The sequence below is a fragment of the Manis javanica genome, chromosome 3 (genome assembly GCF_040802235.1).
Source record: "Manis javanica isolate MJ-LG chromosome 3, MJ_LKY, whole genome shotgun sequence".
NCBI classification, from domain to species: Eukaryota; Metazoa; Chordata; class Mammalia; order Pholidota; family Manidae; genus Manis; species Manis javanica.
This window is the reverse complement of record NC_133158.1, coordinates 178596949-178616888: the sequence shown is the minus strand read 5'-3', so window position 1 is coordinate 178616888 and position 19940 is coordinate 178596949. Positions and strand designations below refer to the sequence as shown.

Below are 19940 nucleotides of genomic sequence, written 5' to 3'. Positions count from 1 at the left end.
GGGGCGGGGTTTGCACAGAGATTGCTGTGCCAGAGAAGGGATAGTGGACAAGGGTGTCTGAGAGTGCTCTGCCCAGGAGGTTGGGAACTTTCAGAAGCTTCAGATGCTCCATCTCCCTGGATGGTTACTCAGTTCCGTGACCCGCACTGTGATACACAGCCTGCTATGCCTTCCTCCTGGCCTGCCAGTACTGGCTAGCAAATTGGCAGGCCTGGCGTCAGGCCAGCCAGGCCTATGGCAGCTACAGACGCAAAACACAGAGGCTTACACATGTGTGGTTGGCACACTGATTCTGACAGAGGAGACAAGCGCTGTAGCCGGAAAGCAGGAAACAGCTCTTTCCACCCCCCAGGCACCAACCTTGCTCCCCTGCAACCCCAACATCACTCCAGGGGTTGAGGAGCTCCAGAGACTAGAGCTCCTGGGCACTAGAGGGCACCACATACAAATATGAAACGTCAAAGGAACCTGGTTCAAATCAAAATCTCACAAACACCAGAAAAAGGACCAAATGAAATGAAACTCACTGATCTTCCTGAAAGACAGTTCAAAATAAAAACCATAAACATGATCGTGGAGGTATACAAAAATATTCAAAAAACTCAGCGACGAAGTTAGGACGGAGATTCAATCATTAAGAAATTCCATATCTGAAATGAAACATACAATGGAGAGATTTAAAAGCAGATTAGATGTAGTAGAAGAGATGTTAAATGGAATAGAAATTAGAGAAGAGGAATACAAAGAAGCTAAGGCACAGAGAGAAAAAAGGATCTCTAAGAATGAAAGAATATTGAGAGAACTGTGTGACCAATCCAAACGGAACAATATTTGTATTATGGGGGTACAAGAAGAAGAAGAGAGAGAAAAAGGGATAGAAAGTGTCTTTGAGGTGGTAATAGCTGAAAATTTACCCAATCCGGGGAAGGAGACAGTCTCTCAGGACATGGAGGTGCACAGACCTCCCAACACAAGGAACCCAAGGAAGATAAAAACAAGACATATAATAATTAAAATGACAAAGATCAAGGATAAGGACAGACTTTTAAGAACAGCTATAGAGAGAAAAAAACACACACAAAGGAAAACCCATCAGGCTATCATTAGACTTCTCAACGGAAACCTTACAGACCAGAAGGGAGTGGCATGATATATTTAATGCAATGAAACAGAAGGGCCTCAAACCAATAATATTCTTCCTGGCAAGATAATCATTTAAATTTGAAGGGGAGATTAAACATTTCCAGACAAGCAAAAGCTGAGAGAATTTACCTCCCACAAACAACCTCTAGAGTGCATTTTGGAGGGACTGCTAAAGATGGAAGTATTCCTAAGGCTAAATAGCTGTCACCAAGGAAAATAAAAGCAGAGCAAATAAAGTAGAACAATTAATTACTAAGCAGATGCAAAATAAAATCAACTATCCCCAAAGTCAATTAAGGGATAGACAAACTGTACAGAATATGATACCTAATATATAAAGAATGGAGGAGGAAGAAAAAGGAGGGGAAAAAAAAGAACCCTTAGGTTGTGTTGGTAATAGCATACAAAGAAAGTTAAAATAGACTGTTAGATATAAGGGAATTACCCTTGAACCTTTGGTAATCACGAATCTAAAGTCTTCAATGGCAGTAAGTACATACCTATCGTTAATCACCCTAAATGTAAATGGTCTGAATGAACCAATCAAAAGACAGAGTTACAGAATGGATAAAAAAAATACAGGACGCATCTATATGCTGCCTACACATGACTCACTTCAAACACAAAGACATACACAGACTGAAAGTAAAGGGGTGGAAAAAGATATTTCATGTAACTAATAAGGAGAAAAAAGCAGGAACTGCAGTACTTCTATCTAGAAAACAGATTTCAAAACAAAGAAAAAAACAAGAGACAAAGAAGGGCACTACATATTGATAAAGGGGTCAGTGCAACAAGAGGATATAACCATTATTAATATCTATGCACGTAAAACAAGAGCACCTACATATATGAAAAAAATAGTGTAAGACAATTAAATGGGAAATAGAATGAAATGCTTTCATTCTAGGAGACTTCAACACTCTACTCACTCCAAAGGACAGATCAACCGGACAGAATATAAGTGAGGACACAGAGGCACTGAACAACATATTAGAACAGACGTACCTAATGGACATCTACAGAACTCTACACCCAAAAGCAACAGGATACACATTCTTCTCAAGTGCACATGGAACATTTTCCAGAATAGACCACATACTTGGCCACAAAAAGAGCCTCAGTAAATTCCAAAAGATTGAAATTCTACCAACCAACTTCTCAGACCACAAAGGTATAAAAATAGAAATAAATTGTACAAAGAAAGCAAAAAGGCTCACAAACACATGGAGGTTTAACAACATGCTCCTAAATAATGAATGGATCAATGACCAAATCAAAATAGAGACCAAGCAATACATGGAGACAAATGACAACAACAGTACAAAGCCCCAACTTCTGTGGGACCCAGTGAAAGCAGTTCTAAGAGGAATGTATATAGCAATCCAGGTCTATTTAAAGAAGGAAGAACAATCCCACATGAATAAAGTCACAATTATTGAAACTGGAAAAAGAAGAACAAATGAGGCCCAAAATCAGCAGAAGGAGGGACATAATAAAGATCAGAGAAGAAATAAATAAAATTGAGAAGAATAAAACAATAGAATAAAATCAATGAAACCAAGAGCTGGTTCTTTGAGAAAATAAACAAAATAGATAAACCCATAACCAGACTTATTAAGAGAAAAAGAGAAACTACACACATCAACAGAATCAGAAACAAGAAAGGAAAAATTATGACAGACCCCACAGAAATACAAAGCATCATTAGAGAATACTATGAGAATCTATATTCTAACAAGCTGGAAAACCTAGAAGAAATGGACAACTTCCTACAAAAATACAACCTTCCAAGACTGACCAAGGAAGAAACACAAAATCTAAACAGACCAATTACCAGCAACGAAATTGAATGGGGAATCAAAAGACTACCCAAGAACAAAACCCCCTGGCCAGATGGATTCTACACTGAATTTTATCAGACATTTAGAAAAGGCATAATACCCATCTCCTTAAAGTTTTCCAAAAAATAGAAGAGGAGGGAATACTTCCAAACTCATTCTGTGAAGCCAGCATCACTCTAATACCAAAACCAGGCAAAGACACCACAAAAAAAGAAAATTACAGACCAATATCCCTGATGAACATAGATGCAAAAATACGCAACAAAATATTAGCACAGTGAATTCAAAAATACATCAAAGGATCACCCACCATGACCAAGTGGGATTCATCCCAGGGATGCAAGGATGGTACATTTGAAAATCCATCAACATCATCCACCACATCAACAAAAAGGACAAAAACCACATGATGATCTCCATAGATGCTGAAAAAGCATTCGACAAAATTCATAATCGATTCATGACAAAAACTCTCAACAAAATGGGCATAGAGGGTAAGTACATCAACATAATAAAGGCCATAAATGACAAATCCACAGCCAACATCATACTTAACAGTGAGAAGCTGAAAGCTTTTCCTCTAAGATCAGGAACCAGACAGGGATGCCCACTCTCCCCACAGTTATTCAACATAGTACTAGAGGTCCTAGCCACAGCAATCAGACAAAACAAATACAAGGAATCCAGATTGGTAAGGAAAAACTCAAATTGTCACTATTTGCAGATGACATGATATTGCACATAAAAAAACCCTAAAGACTCCACTCCAAAACTACTAGAACTAACATCTGAATTCAGCAAAGTTGCAGGATACAAATTAACACAGAGAAATCTGTGGCTTTCCTATACACTAACAATGAACTAGCAAAACAGAAATCAGAAAAATAATTCCATTCACAATTGCATCAAAAGGAAAAAAATACCTAGGAATAAACCTAACTGAGGAAGTGAAAGACCTATACCATGAAAACTACAGGACACCCTTAAGACAAATTAAAGAGGACACTAATAAATGGAAATTCATCACATGCTTTTGGGTAGGAAGAATTAATATTGTCAAAATGGCCATCCTGCCTAAAGCAATCTACAGATTCAATGCAATCAAAATACCAACAGCATTCGTCAATGAACTAGAACAAATAGTTCTAAAATTCACATGGAACCACAAAAGACCCTGGATAGCCAAAGCAATCCAGAGAACGAAGAATAAAGCAGGGGGTATCTCACTTCCCAGCTTCAAGTCTAGTAAAAAGCCACAGTAATCAAGACAATTTGGTATTGGCACAAAACAGACACACAGACCAGCAGAATAGAATAGAGAGTCCAGACATTAACCCAATCATATATGGTCAATTAATATATGATAAAGGAGCCATGGATATATAATGGGGGAAATGACAGCCTTTTCAACAACTGGCGTTGGCAAAACTGGACAGCTACATGTAAGAGAATGAAACTGGATTACTGCCTAACTCCATATACAAAAGTAAACATGAAGTAGATCAAAGACCTGAATGGAAGTCATGAAACCATAAAACTCTTAGAAGAAAACATAGACAAAACTCTCTTGGACATAAACATGAGCAACTTCTTCATGAACATATATTCCCAGGCAAAGTAAACAAAAGCAAAAATGAACAAGTGGGACTATATCAAACTAAAAAGCTTCTGTACAGCAAAGGACACCATCAGTAGAACAAAAAGGCATCCTACAGTATGGGAGAATATATTCATAAATGACATATCTGGTAAGGGTTGACATCCAAAATATAGAGCTCACACACATCAACAATAAAAAAGCAAATAATCCAATTAAAAAATGGGCAGAGGATCTGAATAGACACTTCTCCAAAGAATAAATTCAGATGGTCAACAGACACATGAAAAGATGCTCCACATTGCTAATCATCAGAGAAATGCAAATCAAAACCACAATGAGATATCACCCCACACCAGTTACGATGGCCAAGATCCAACAGACAAGAAACAACAAATGTTGGCGAGGATGTGGAGAAAGGGGAACCCTCCTACACTGCTGGTGGAAATGTAAATTAGTTTAACCATTGTGGAAAGCAGTATGGAGGTTCCTCAAAAAACTAAAAATAGAAATACCATTTGACCCTGGAATTCCACTCCTAGGAATTTATGCTAAGAAAGCAGGAGCCCAGTTTCAAAGAGACATATGCACCCCTATGTTTATCACAGCCCTATTTACAATAGCCAAGAAATGGAAGCAACCTAAGTGCCCATCAGTAGATGAATGGATAAAGAAGATGTGGTACATATACACAAGGGATTCAGTCATAAGAAGAAAACAAATGCTACCATTGGCAACAACATGGATGGAGCTAGAGGGTATTATGCTCAGTGAAATAAGCCAGGCAGAGAAAGACAAGTATCAAATGATTTCACTCATGTGTGGAGTATAAGAACAAAGAAAGAACTGAAGGAACAAAACAGGAGCAGACTCACAGAACCCAAGAATGGACTAACAGTTACCAAAGGGAAAGGGACTGGGGAGGATGGGAGGGAAGGGAGGGATAAATGGGAAAAGGGGCATTATGATTAGCACACATAGTGTAGGGGTGAGGGGTACAGGGAAGGCATATAACACAGAGAAGGGAAGTAGTGATTCTATAGCATCTTACTACGCTGATGGACAGTGACTGAAATGGGGTATGTGGTGGGGACTTGATAATGGGAAGAGTCTAGTAACCATAATGTTGCTCAGGTAATTGTATATTAATGATAGCAAAATAAAAAAACAAAAAAAAGAGTACACTCTGAAACTACTAGATATTAGTATCTGAATTCAGCAAAGTTGCAGGATACAAAATTAATACACAGAAAGCTGTTGCATTCCTATACACTAAGCCGGAAGACAATTCCATTTACAAATGCATCAAAAAGAATAAATACCTAGGAATAAACTTAACCAAGGAAGTGAAAGGCCTATACTCTGAAAACTACAAGACACTCATGAGACAAATTAAAGAAGATACCAATAAATGGAAACATATCCCGCGCTCATGGATAGGAAGAATTAATATTGTCAAAATCACCATCCTGCCTAAAGCAATATATAGATTCAATGCAATTCCTATCAAAATACCAACAGCATTCTTCAATGAACTAAAGCAAATAGTTCTAAAATTCATATGGAACCACAGAAGACCTCAAATAGCCAAAGCAGTTCTTCCTGAGAACAAAGAATAAAGTGGGGGAGGGGGGAGTGCGCTCCCCGACTTCAAGCTCTACTACAAAGCCACAGTAATCAAAACAATTTGGCAGTGGTAGAAGTACAGACCCATACACCAATGGAAGAGCCTAGAGAGCCCAGATATAAACCCAAGCATACATGGTCAGTTAATATACAATAAAGGCACCATGGATATACAATGGGGAAATGACAGCCTTTTCAACAACTGGTGTTGGCAAAACTGCAAGAGAATGAAACTGGATTATTGTCTAACCCCATAAACAAAAGTAAACTCAAAATGGACCAAAGATCCAAACGTAAGTCATGAAACCATAAAACTCTTAGAAGAAAACATAGGCAAAAATCTCTTAAATATACATGAGCAACTTTTTCCTAAACACATCTTCTTGGGCATGGGAAACAAAATAAAAAATGAACAAATGGGACTACATCATGCTAAAAAGCTTCTGTACAGCAATGGGACACCATCAGCAGAACAAAAAGGCATCCTACAGTGTGGGAGAATATATTTGTAAACGACATATTTGACAAGGGGTTAAGATCCAAAATATATAAAGAACTCAGATGCCTCAACACTGAATAAGTAAATAACCCTATTAAAAAATGGGAGGATGATATGAACACTTCTCCAAAGCAGATGGCCAACAGGCACATGAAAAGATGCTCCACATTGGTAATTATCAGGAAACGCAAATTAAAACCACAATGAGATATCACCTCACACCAGTTAGGATGGACAAAATTGAAAATACTAGGAACAAAAAATGCTGGCAAGGATGTGGAGAAAGGGTGGAACTGCTGGTGGGAATGTAAAGTAGTTCAACCATTGTGGAAAGCAGGTTCCTCAAAAAACTCAAAATAGAAATACCATTTGACCCGGGAATTCCACTCCTAGGAATCTACCCTAAGAATGCAGGAGCCCAGTTTCAAACAGACATACGCACCCCTATGTTTATCACAACACTACTTACAATAGCCAAGAAATGAAGGCAAACTAAGTGTCTATCAGTAGATGAATGGATAAAGAAGATGTGGTACATATACACAATGGAGTATTATTCAGCCATAAGAAGAAAACAAATCCCACCATTTGCAACAACATGGATGGAGCTAGAGGGTATTATGCTCAGTGAAATAAGCCAGGCAGAGAAAAACAAGTAACAAATGATTTCACTCATCTGTGGTGCATAAGAACAAAGCAAAAATTGAAGAAACAAAACAGCAACAGACTTACAGAACCCAGGAATGGACTAACAGTTACCAAAGAAAGGGACTGGAGAGGGTGTGTGGGAAAGGAGGGAGAAGGGGAATAAGGTGCATTATGATTAGAACACATAATGTGGGGAGGGGCACGGGGAAGGTAGTACAGCACAGAGAAGACAAGTAGTGACTCTATAGTATCTTACTATGCTGATGGACAGTGACTGTAACGGGGTATCTGGTAGGGACTTGATAATGGGGGGAATCTAGTAACCACAATGTTGCTCATGTAATTGTATATTAATGATACCAAAATAAAAGAAAAAAAGAAAAAAAGCTGTCGGCTCTCCCAGCTCTGACCCGCAGATCTGGAGTGCCTGCGACACAACACTGAAGACCTGAAAGGCCACCAGGGGACTCGAGGCGCTGCAGCACAAGAGTAACACCGAAAAGGCACTCCCCATATTTACTGAGCAAATGAATTTAAACATCTAAAGAAATCTGGGTAAGGGGTTCAACACATGTCCAAAACACAGTCATTATCTGACCCTGAGTCTAGCCCTAGGGCCTGACTCTCCTCAAGGACACCGACACCACGTGGGGGGTCATGAGCTGTAGGAACTGCTGGCTCTAATCCTTCTGTTTTTGATCACACATCAAGAGTTGTAGGAAAAATAATCAAGTCATATGTATTTGTACATTTGATTTCTATATCACTTGATTTATGTATTAATCCCATTAATCCCACAAAAAGCCAGACAGACTTGGGTTCCAACCCCAGCTCTACAACTTAGGGTGTGCCTTTTTGAACTCAGGCTCTCAATCAGCTAAAATGAAAGCGCAGCACCCACGTCTTAGGACATGGATATGGTCAGAAATAATGTAGTTAAATCTCATGAATGCTGATATCTGACTGCTTCTGTTGTACGAAACCAGCAATTTCATGCAATTAGGTTCAACCTAATAAATGTCTAGTAGAGAGGAAAAGAAAATATTTTGAGGCACCAGATGGTTAATATAGGGCTACAGGGATGCACAATGAAATCGGGTATTTTAAAACATTTGGACGCACACTCGGCTGCCTTCATCTGACTCAAAGCAAAGCTGATCAGTGCTGAAGCAAGAACTGTCACTTTTCATCAAGGTCATTTGAAACAAAGGATTTTAAATACAAGCAGAAGATTCCTCCCAAAGATAGAGACTGAGACCAGACAGTGAATATTGTTACTTTGAGACCTTGGCCTCAAGGTCAAGTGCATTGATAAATGACAGAGCTTCACTGTTTTCATGTTGCATCCATGCCCCTTTCCTCTTTCTAACAAAACCCTGGGTCTGTCCAGATAGGCACCCTCTATCCCTGGTACCCACAAGGCAAAGAGGAAGCCAAGATCCACCCTGTACCTCCAAGGGGCTAATTAGCAGAGAGCATGCTTCCAGGGCCAGTTACTGGCCCAGCACAGCACACTACCTGAGTCAGACCAAGCTAACCAAAGGAAAGGAATCCCGTTCCACAGTCCCAGACGCTGGACAGAAAAAAATGTCCCGTGGCTATTGCCTGCCTTCTGACCATGAGGAAAGCAGCTTAAGAACAAAGCCAGAATGTCAAGGATGGCATGATGGAGGAGCGATCCAAAGGACAAAGGACCCTTGCGACATCCCTGAGCCATGCCCCCCACATACTGCTAGGGAGATGGTAACTTTCCTTATTACTGAAGCTGGCTTGGATTATGGTTTTGGTTTCTCATAGTCAAGTGCAATTTAATGGGCACAGAGGGAGAATCTCTTTGCAAAGTGTTGTGTCTGAAGCAAATACATGGGGGTCTGCCTGCACCCGTTTCTGAGTTCTGTGCTCTAACCCACAGGGGCTTTTTGGTATCCGTTTCCCCATGATCCTTCTAAGTTGGGTAAATAAAGCTCTCCCTCTAAGAAATCCTAGTATGAGAAATGAAAGCAAATCTAACATATTTACTGTAGGTCAAAGTGTAGCTACAATAATTTTCCACACAGGTTCTGTCTGCTGGTGGGGCACATGTACTAAGGTAACTTGAATGTCACAGCACAGGCAGCAGGTGGGGCTCCAGGGAGCCCTGCAGTCATGGAAGGGCCAGGCTTCTTTTGAGGAAGAAACAAGTCCTAGATTGGCCATTTCTTGGAGCTTTCAGAAGGAACAGAAATGTCATCTTGAGGGTAAAAAAGAAGGGAGTCAGGGGCTGTCCAGCAGAGTGATCCAAGGAGACCACCAAGTCCAGTCTGGTTAGAGTAGATGGTCTACTAGTAAAATCAGCTAAGGCCAGAGTGTCAATAGCCTAGGTACTAGGTCAAGGAATTTGAACTCTATTCTATAGATAACTGAAGGGGTGCTACTGAGATCTCTGAACAGCGTAGCCTGGAGATGTGGGAAGGGCAGAGGTAGAAAATCCCAGGACAAGTTCCCAGCCTCAATGTCTTCCCACTCAGTATGGAAAAGGAGAGCCTAGGAGTTAGAATCAGGGCCTAGAGGAGAGGGTGCTCAGGAAGCTAGTGGATCACACTCTCCATGAAGCATGGGGCTCTCCATCACAGGGCACAGGAGCAGGTCCTCATGGCAGTTCACATCCAAAAGTCTGCAGACAATTTAAATTTTAAATACATTCCCGTGAACTCAAAGCTAGTCCTTTAATAGAACTCCTACTCACTGACATCCCAGAGGGCCTTCCTGGTCCTAGGAGAAGAGGACAAAGTTGCAGCTACCCTGAGGGCCCATGAACTTCATATCCTTCATGCAGGTTCTCAAGGCTATTTCAGAACAAGAGCTGAGAAATTCTTATTCAGCCCAGGGATGAGAGGACAGGGCAGGAGCAGCTACCTTTTTAGCTGAGTTTTGACTGTGCCTTCAGTCAGCCCTATTCTTCTCCAGGTCTCAGTGAGCCCATAAATCCTGCAGCTGAGAAATGTGCTTAAATGTCACTATTTCTTTGTCTTTTCAAACCCATGCACCCATTGATAATAAAGAGAAACTCTTTCATGCCCCAAACTGACCTGTAAAGTCCAGTATCACCTTCCCCCAAGAATTCCTCATTCACAAGAGACTCTATTCTGCAATATCTGTCCCCCAAGACCACAGAATTCCACCAACCATTACTTTCTGAAATTGGTATTTTATATATATCTGTACGTATAAAATCATATTGCTGCATAAACTTTTCCAAATATATGTGGCCCCGGAAATTCTCCACCATCCTCACCAGGTAAGAAGTCCTTTGCTATTAGGTTGAACCATGGTTAAATTGCGGATTCTTACCATTTCTGACGAGTTTAACAAACTAATTATCCTTACCAGCACTATGGTACAAACAGTACCAAGGCTGCTCAAGACAGAAAACCTGTGTACTCAGCATGACATGACTACAGCTGGAATTCTGACATCTCTCCAGGAGGTAAGAGGAGAAACCAAGAACCAGAAAGAGGTCAGGAGGAGAAAGAGTTCATTCATCATTAGGCCTCACCTTAGATCTGGGCCAGGGAACTGAAGAGGGACTCATCATGGAATGACAAGGGGAACCCAAGCAGGAGAAATAGCTGAGGGCTATGTGAGTGTGTATCCACATACATACACACACAGCTTGTAGGTCTGACCACTGGAAGGGTCTGCAAGCAATGACAGCACAGTAGGAATAAGTACACCCAGAACTCTGATCTTGGTTTCTAAATATCATTCTTCACTAAAGGGAACCAGGGCTCCTGAGAAACAGTTGTTTCCAGGGCTGGAGCAGAGAAAGTACAAGATAAGCTTGGAACATCTTATAGTGCCAGAATGTCAAGAATTTCTCAAAAAATTATAGAAGCATATAGAAAAGCCACAGATGCTGTAATTCCCGCTCATGTGACACCAAATTCAATGGTGTATTTTTTCCCTACATATATGTATAACAAATGTTATACACAGCAGAGAGACAATAGCATAACTTCATTCAGGTACCTGGACCCAATTCCAATGTGCTTAAGTATGTGGGAGGGGGTCTTCCCACACATACTTACACCAAGCAATTCTCAAATATCAGCAGGGTGTTGGAGAACTCAACTCAATTCTGATGCTATCTGCCTGGAGGCAGCACCAGATTCCCAGGCTAAGGGCTCCAACCTATCACACTGCCTTCCACCTCCCCACTCCAGACACTGTTCTCAAGCCAGTTACCTGTGCTTCTGACCTACTGGCTACAGATTGGAGGTTCCCACGACCTCCTCATTTCATTCTCTTAATTTGCTCAAGCAGCTCACAGAACTCAGGAAAACACTGATGTTTATCAATTTAATAAAGGATACAAGTTAACAGTGAGATGAAGACAGACAGAGGGCAAGGTCCTGAATAAAGGGGCTTCTGTCCCCATGGAGCTGGGGCCTGGCTCAGTGGCTTGTGGGGGCATCTGGTTCCCCAGGCACGAAAGCTCTCTCCAACCAAGAAGCAGGGTCCAACTGAGCAGAAGAGAGAGAGAGCTCTTCTCAGGGGTTTTGTGAGCGCTTCATTGCATGGTCATGATTGACTATAAACTACTGGCCATTGGCTGATTCAGCCTCCAGCCCCTGCCCTTGAGTGGGAGTCCAAAAGTCTCTCATTAACATGACAAAACACCTGTTTCACCTTTAAAATTGAAGTATTTTCAGGAACCATGGATGAAGACCAGAAATACTGGGGAAATATATATTTAGTCATATGAATGATCAAATATGTATTCTTTTTTTTTTATTAAGGTATCACTGATATACAATCATATGCTCAGGTTTCACATGAGCATTGTGGTTATTGTATTCTCCCCTATTACCAAGTCTCCACCACATACCCCATTACAGTCACTGTCCACCAGTGTAGTAAGATGCTACAGTCACTGCTTGTCTTTCTGTGCTATACTGCCTTCCCTGTGAGCCCCCCTATATTATGTGCACTAATTATAATGCTCCTTAATCCCCTTATCCCTCCTTTCCCACCCACCCTCCCCAACCAATCCTTTTGGTAACAGCTAATCCATTCTTGGGTTCTGTGACTCTGCTGTTTTATTCGTTCAGTTTATGCTTTGTTCTTATGTGCCACAGATGAGTGAAATCATTTGTCTTTCTCTGCCTGGCTTGTTTCACTGAGCATAATACCCTCTAGCTCCATCCATGTTGTTGCAAATGGTAGGATGTTTTCTTCTTATGGCTGAATAATATTCCATTGTGTATATGTACCACATCTTCTTTATCCATTCATCTACTGATGGACACTTAGGTTGCTTCCATATCTTGGCAACTGGAAATAGTGCTGTGATACACAGAGAGATGCATATGTCTTTTTGAATTTTGGATCTTGTTTTCTTTGGGTAAATTCCTAGGAGTGGAATTCCTGGGTCAAATGGTATTTCTATTTTTAGTTGTTTTTTTAATTATTATTAAGGTATCACTAATATATACTTTTATGAAGGTTTCACAAGAATAGCAATGTGGCTATTACATTCACCCTTATTATCAAGTCCCCCCATACCCCACTGCAGTCACTGTCCATCAGTAGTAAGATGCCATAGAGTCTCTATTTGTCTTCTTTGAGCTGCACTGTCTTCCCTGTGACCCCACACACACCATGTGCACCAATCATGATACCCCACAATCCCCTTCTCCCTACCTCCCCACCCACCCTTCCCTACCTCTTCCCTTTGGTAACTGTTAATCCATTCTTGGAGTCTCTGAGTCTGCTATTTTGTTTCTTCACTTTTGCTTTGTTGTTATACTCCACAAACAAGGGAAATCATTTGGTACTTGTCTTTCTCTGCCTGACTTATTTCATTGAGCATAATACCCTCTAGCTCAATCCATGTTGTTGCAAATAGTAGGATTTGTTTCTTTCTTATGGCTGAACAGTATTCCATTGTCTATATGTATGACATCTTCTTTATCCATTCATCTACTGATGGACACTTAGGTTGCTTCCATATCTTGGCTATTGTAAATAGTGCTGTGATCAACACAGGGGTGCATACATCTTTTTGAATCTGAGAAGTTGTTTTCTTTGGGTAAATTCCTAGGAGTGAAATTCCTGGGACAAATGGTATTTCTATTTTGAGTTTTTTGAGGAACCTCCATATAGCTTTCCACAATGGTTGAACTAGCTTACATTTCCACCAGCAGTGAAGGAGGGTTCCCCTTTCTCCACACCCTGGCCAGCATTTGTTGTTCCTAGTCTTTTTGATGTTAGCCATCCTAACTGTGAAGTGGTATCTCATTGTGGTTTTAATTTGCATTTCCCTGATAAGTAGTGATGTGGAGCATCTTTTCATGTGCCTGTTGGCCATCTCAATTTTTTCTTTGGAAAAGTGCCTGTTCATATCCTCCACCCATTCTTTAATAGGGTCATTTGCTTTTTGGGTGTTGACGCGTGTGAGTTCTTAATATGTATTTCTTATAACTCATTATATAACAGGAGTCAAACTGAAGGAGCTTTCAGTGGCTAAATCTGGAACAATTTGGATAACAAAATTAAAGAGCAATAGTAATGGATTATAACCCATAGAATAAATATCCATGAGTTAATATTGTTATGAATAAATTAATAAATATAAATGGGAGAAGGGACAGATCTTTACAATAGAAATCTAGTAAATGTAGAAGCAATGATAGAGATAGAAAATCACTAATTAGCAAATCTCACTGTTGTTTTAGCAAGCTCCACTGATGGATGCAAAAATTAGTGGATGAAAATATGATGACAAATTATATTTTCATAGCCTCAAACTATCTCCCCTGAGACATATATTAATTACAAAGGTAAAAATAGAATCTTTACAGCAGAGAGGCCTGGCATACATCCTCTGAACCAAGTAATCAATGTTGACATCACCAGCAATAACACACTGCTATCATGTACCCCTTGACATCAAGCACTGGGAAGAGCTCCTCCCTTCTGCAGTCTTCCTGCCTGAAGTACATAACCTCAATCTATATCCCTAAATGGGGAAACTTGGCTCTAGCTCTGAATATGGTCTGTATTAGTTAATAGAGAAAACATTAAACCCAAATTGAAAGACATTCTACAAAATACCTGCCTAGTTAACAAAAGGTCAGGAAAGACTGAAGAGCTGTCACAGACTGGAAGAGAAGAAGGAAACAAGGACAACTAAATGTGATGTAGGATCTTGGACCCGAAGAACATTTGTGGGACAACTGGCTTAATTTGAATAAGGTCTGTGATTTAGTTAGTAGTGCTGTTATTACATTCCTGGCTTTGATAATTGTACTGTAGTTATGTAAAATGTTAACATTGGGGGAGCTGAGTGAAGCATTTTTTGTAACCTCTCTGTAAATCTAAAATTACTTCAAATAAAAAGTTATAAAAAAGTTAACTTAAGAAAAAAAAAGAACAAGTATTTATAGGTAAAATGGCATATGTGGTTTGTTCTAAAATACTCCAGCAAAAAAAAGGACAAAGACAGATGGAACAAGACAGTAGGATATTGATAATTGTGGATGATGATGATGTAGGGTTCTTTATATGATCTTTTGTGTCATATTCTATAATAAAAAGTTAAAAAGGAAACAGTAAAGAATCAAACAAATTACTATTACAAACGACAGAATTCTGGAGAGTGAACTAGTAATAAATTAATATTCAGAAAAAATATATATAAAGCCCTTGCTGAAGAGATGAGAGGCAGATGTATGTGGCACACACTATGCATGCTTTGCCCTGATCATAGACAAGAATGGCTTCCAACAGCAGCTAAAGCAAAACGGACACAGCCAGGCATATCAGAAAGCAAGACCTCCAGGGAAATGAGAAAAGGAGAGAGGAAAGACCCACTTCCAACTGCGGTGGGTGCCTCTCTAGTGAGCATTCTGCTACCTGACCCTCTCCTAGTCATCCCCATGGCGAAAGGCAGGCTTGGAAGCAGGTAGGGATGTGGGGCAGGGCCACAGACAGGAAGGAGGCCAGGGTCATCCCGCAGACCTGAGGGGCCTTGTGTTCAGTAGCCAGTCCCAGTCGAGCACTAAGCTCAGGCTTTGAGGCAAAGCTTTTGGGAACTAGGAAACACGGGCGTGAGGGCCTTGTGGGACAGACAACTAAGCAAGACCAGCCTTTGAGCCTGGGAGTCGGGGAGGGCTGTTTCTAATTAGAAGTCAAGTCTTCCATCCACCCCAAAGGCCTGCTGGAATGGTCTTGGCAGTAGGCCGGGCAAGTACAGACTGGCCCTCTGGGACCTTCACTGGGCACTTCAGGCTTTTGAGTTGTCCTTCAAAGGGAGAAAATAAGAAGGAATGTCTTCTGGGGATGCACAGAACACTTTGACAGAAATAATGTGCAGTGAAAGCATAGGAACCAGAGGTCAGATTGCCTGGGTTTCTATCCAACTTTACCACTTGCAAGCCAGGCAGCCTGCACAAACATCTGATGGGAATGGACGACATATGCAACCCTCATCCTTCCCAGGTGGGACAGCGCTGAGGCATGTGCCACGTGGCTCCCAGAGCTCCCTAACGGATTAACAGCTGCCTACAGTGGGAAGAGACCTGCTGCGCGCCCTTTCTCCCTTCCCTGTCTCAACATCCCACTAACCTATTCATTCCCGTTTATTGAGACTGAGTGCAAATAATCTACTTGCACTGGAATCCTTGTCTCAGGATCTGTTTCTGGGGGAACATTAATTAACACAGTTATCATTGTATTTCGCCACTGTGGAGACAAACGGAAAGCTGCCCTTGCACTTTTACCTGCTGTGAAGCAGCCAGAGTGTGGTAAGAAAAAGCCAAGTCCTTGGGCAGCCCAGGGTTATTACGAAGTCCCCCAGTCTCTCCTGACGTCCCACGTGCCCCTCGCCCACGCGCTGCAGCAGCCTGCATGAGCCCGGAGGGCTGAGGCGCAGGCAAAATCCTCAGCAAGTTTTCCAAAAGATAACAGATGGGGGCAGAGAATACATCAATCAGACCACCAGCACTAAAGACATAAAAGGCCTTCCTCATCGCCACATCAAAATGTGCCTGACAATAAACTCTAGGAGTAAATTCAAGACGGTGAAGAATAACTGGGCCAAGTTGCTACCTGGGCAACAGAGCCAGTGAGTCCCTTTCTCCACGCCAATTTTCACTGCTCCTGGGACCACCTGTGCCTGGAGAGGCTGCTAGTCTCAGTGACAAGGGGCTGGCGGCAGGGAGGCTGGGCAGTGAGAAGGAACTCAGGCAGCCAGACTCTCGTACAAGCTGCTGCCCTCTGCAGGACTGTGGCTTGTTGGGCTGGGTGTGCTACGGGTCCAGGCCTGATGTTTGACCAATTGTTCAGTGCCACCCAAAGCCTCCCCAGGACAGCAGTGACCAGGGTTAAGAACTCTTTCAGCCTGAAGACCTCCATGCCCCACTCGGTCACCTGACTCTGCTGACATATGCGGAGGGACCAGAATCCCGGCACCGTAAGACACCTTACTCTGCAGTGACGGGAGCTTCCTCCCACTCTTAAGCAGTCTACCCTTCTTTGTACTTCCCCTAACAACTCTGTATACTCTCCTAAGACCTCAAAAGCTCAAAAGTGGAGCTGGAATGTGCCTCTTTCTCATCTGCTGTCCTTAATCATATCTGTCCTGGGGAAACCCCTTCTGAGCAGTGGGGCAGGCTCCACCCTTGTCTACAGTCAGATATGGCAAGTGCTGCACACCCCAAGCTCCTGCTGGCACAGTGCTGGTCCCCTGCATGCATGCACAACCCCATTTACTTCTTCCTTACCACCACACAGCAGGATGGATTGCTTTGTTCCCATTTTCTATCTAGAGAGCGTCTCAGAGGCTGGGCCACATGTCCACAGGCTGAGATTCAAAGCCATGCAATCCCACTGGGGCTGCCTCTCAGAGGTGACGGCTGCCCCAGTGTCTTGTCATGAGGGTCCCTGGATAAGAAGGAGATAAGATGGTGGGCCTCGGTCCCACAGGCCACCAGGGTAGTATATGTGTCTCCACCTAGTGCCCTCGGAAGCTTCTGCTGATTCTTTAGGATCTTTGGGTAAGCATGAAGATCTGGCCTGTGAGGGAAAAAGGAAATCACCACCCCCTGGGCTTAAAAGCCCACCCAGAGCCTGCAGTGGGATGGGATCTCAAGAGGACAGAGGGTCTCTGACATGGGCCATTCCACACCGAGAAAAAGAAGAGCCAGACAAACCCTTTGCCTGCTTAGGCAAGGATATGACAGGTGTCCTCACAGCATCCTCCAGCCCAGCCCCTGCTCCAAGCCAGCCTCGTCCCAGCAGCCAGGACAGCTGCTCCCCTTCAGGGGTTCCTGCTGCCTCTACTTGGAGAATCCTATTTGGTGCATACCCCAACCCTGTGAATTATTCCCATTCTTGGATTAGGAAGCTGAGATCAGTGAGGTTCAACGACTTACCAAAGGCTACACAGTGTGAAGCCTGGATATTAACCCAGTGCTCTCTGACTCTAAAGACTGTGCTCAAAACCATCAAAACACAGAAGATCTGGTTTTAATTAAAGTGAGGCAGGGGATGGGGGTGGAGGAGAAGAAAAAGAAACATCTCTGGCATTCAAAGGAATCAAATCAGGGATGAGTAAGCCCAATGAAGGGCCCAAACATGCCGCCCTGGTCAAAGGCCGTACTCCCACCTGGGCTGGTTGAGTTAGCAGGGAAAGGGCTCCATCAAGGAGTACTTCCTCTCGGTTCTGCCTCCCTGAGATGCTGACACTTCCCTTGGGCAGGGTCCCCTCATGGCCAGGACATGTCAGCCAACATCAAATGGAGCAGCACACTTCCCTGTTTTACATCCAGCTATGGGCAGAAAAAATTATCCCCATGCATGGAAAAACCATCCAGTTGGCCATCTGATGTGATCAGCTCCCACCTGGCCACATGCGGGACCAATGACAGTGACTAGACAGGCCCACTGCTGATTAGCTGAGAGCTATCAGTTTCTGGAGCAGGGAAGAGGATCCTGTGGAGAAGCAAAGGGGTGTGAATGCTGGGGGGTGACAGCAGTGTCCGCTGGTGAAATTCTTGAATAGATAGAAGGGCTTCACAGGGGCCTGACTACCTTGCTCCTTACCCATTTGCTTTTCCTTTAGAAGAGCAGAGGCATTAAAACACAGAAGAGCTGCCTCTCCCCACCACTCCATCTCATTCATGCCTTAAACGGAAATAATGAGGCTTCACTCTGTGGATATGAAGCTTCTCCATCGCTTACGGATCACCAGCTGGATGCCCTGCTGTGCGCCTCTTGTACCGATGCACTATCGGGGATCCAACCTGCACCTAAAATGGATTCCCAGGTTATTGCCAGCTATCAAATATGAACCCACTCTGATCTCAAAACATACAATCAAAACCACACAAAAATCTACTGCCTGTGCAAATGGACATCACACCCACTATGTACTTTGCAGAAATTTAAAAAGTAACCCAAATTTAGCCAATTTCCCTGTAAACCCATCATTCTACAAGAAGAGATATGTAATTTCTTTGCCCAAGATTCTCCTAAGGCCTGTCTGCTAGCTCAGGGGCTTGGTACCTGGTGCAAGGCTGCCGGAAAAAGAGGGAAGGGCCCTGCTGCCTTCTGCAGTGAAGTCCGGACATTACAGAGGCAGGTAAGAGTAATGCTGGCAGGCGGCAAGGAGAGGAACAGAAGGGCTGGCCCAAACCTTGATTCTCCTCCTCAACAGGAACGGCCTTGGTACCACCTTCTGTGCTGGGGGGCAGAGGGCTTACTATACTGTGTTCTGTGGAAATAAACCTGTTACATGGCAAAGAAAGTCCCCAATGGACTTCTGAAGTGCTGCTCCAACAGCTCAGATCACGCTGTTTTCAGTAGACCTACTCCCTGGTGTGGTGATTATTATGACCAGACCACCCTCGCCTCAAGTTACCTGTCAAGTCACTTTGTCACAGACAAAGCATGGTCTGGTGCAGGGCACTCTCCCAGAAGAGTAAGGCGCAGGAGGAAAAGGCAGAGGGGGACGCCCACGCTAAGACGGAACAAGGCTTCCAGGCTTGCAGACACAGCACGGACACTTGCCCTGAGCCCCCGTCTCCCAAGGAGGAGGCAAGCCCTGAACTGTCCTCCGAAGGGAACACCAGCAAAGGCCGGGACCCCCAGCACGGGCTGGAAAGCTGGACCTGAAGCCATCCGTGGCAGAGGTCTTTGACTCCCTCCTTCATTCTCTTGGCAACAGACCTTGGTAGGTGTGAAGAGGCACATCACTGAACTTATCTAACTACCACTATGGCACAGCCAGCTGCCAAGCAGAACAGATGCCAGCCATGAGTACTGCAGCAGTGCGCCCCTCTGGGCCAGCTGGCTACCTACTGAAGTAAGGTGAGTAGGAGACTATCTACATTTATCTATATCTGTTCATAAACCTGAGTCCAAAGACTTAAGAGGACATGAGGAGAATGGAGGAGTGAGGCTTTCCATCTGTCCACGTTAGAAAAGAGTATGTGCAAGAGATACAAAAATGAGAAAAAAAAGACAGCTCTGTTCTCAAGGTTCTCGCTGTGGTGGAAGGGACGGGAGGCTTTCCTGACACCTGCAAGGCAGCTGCCAGAGG

At 43.0% G+C, this 19940-nt stretch overlaps 1 protein-coding gene across 6 annotated transcripts in view; it reads right to left on the bottom strand.

The window, feature by feature from the left end:
• POMGNT2 (protein O-linked mannose N-acetylglucosaminyltransferase 2 (beta 1,4-)) overlaps nucleotides 1-19940 on the bottom strand; it is a 39785-nt gene that overhangs the window by 8067 nt on the left and 11778 nt on the right. Inside the window, exons 3-4 of one of the 6 annotated variants that reach the window (XM_036996297.2) lie at nucleotides 18443-18648; nucleotides 17122-17281 (exon numbers count right to left, since the gene is read on the bottom strand). The exons of 3 other annotated variants lie outside the window; for them this stretch is intronic. The gene's annotated coding sequence lies outside the window, so the exon portion shown is untranslated. Of the gene's footprint in view, nucleotides 1-17121; nucleotides 17328-18442; nucleotides 18649-19940 lie in introns of those variants that run through there. 2 more of the 6 variants (XM_036996298.2, XM_073232459.1) reach the window with 2 other exon arrangements.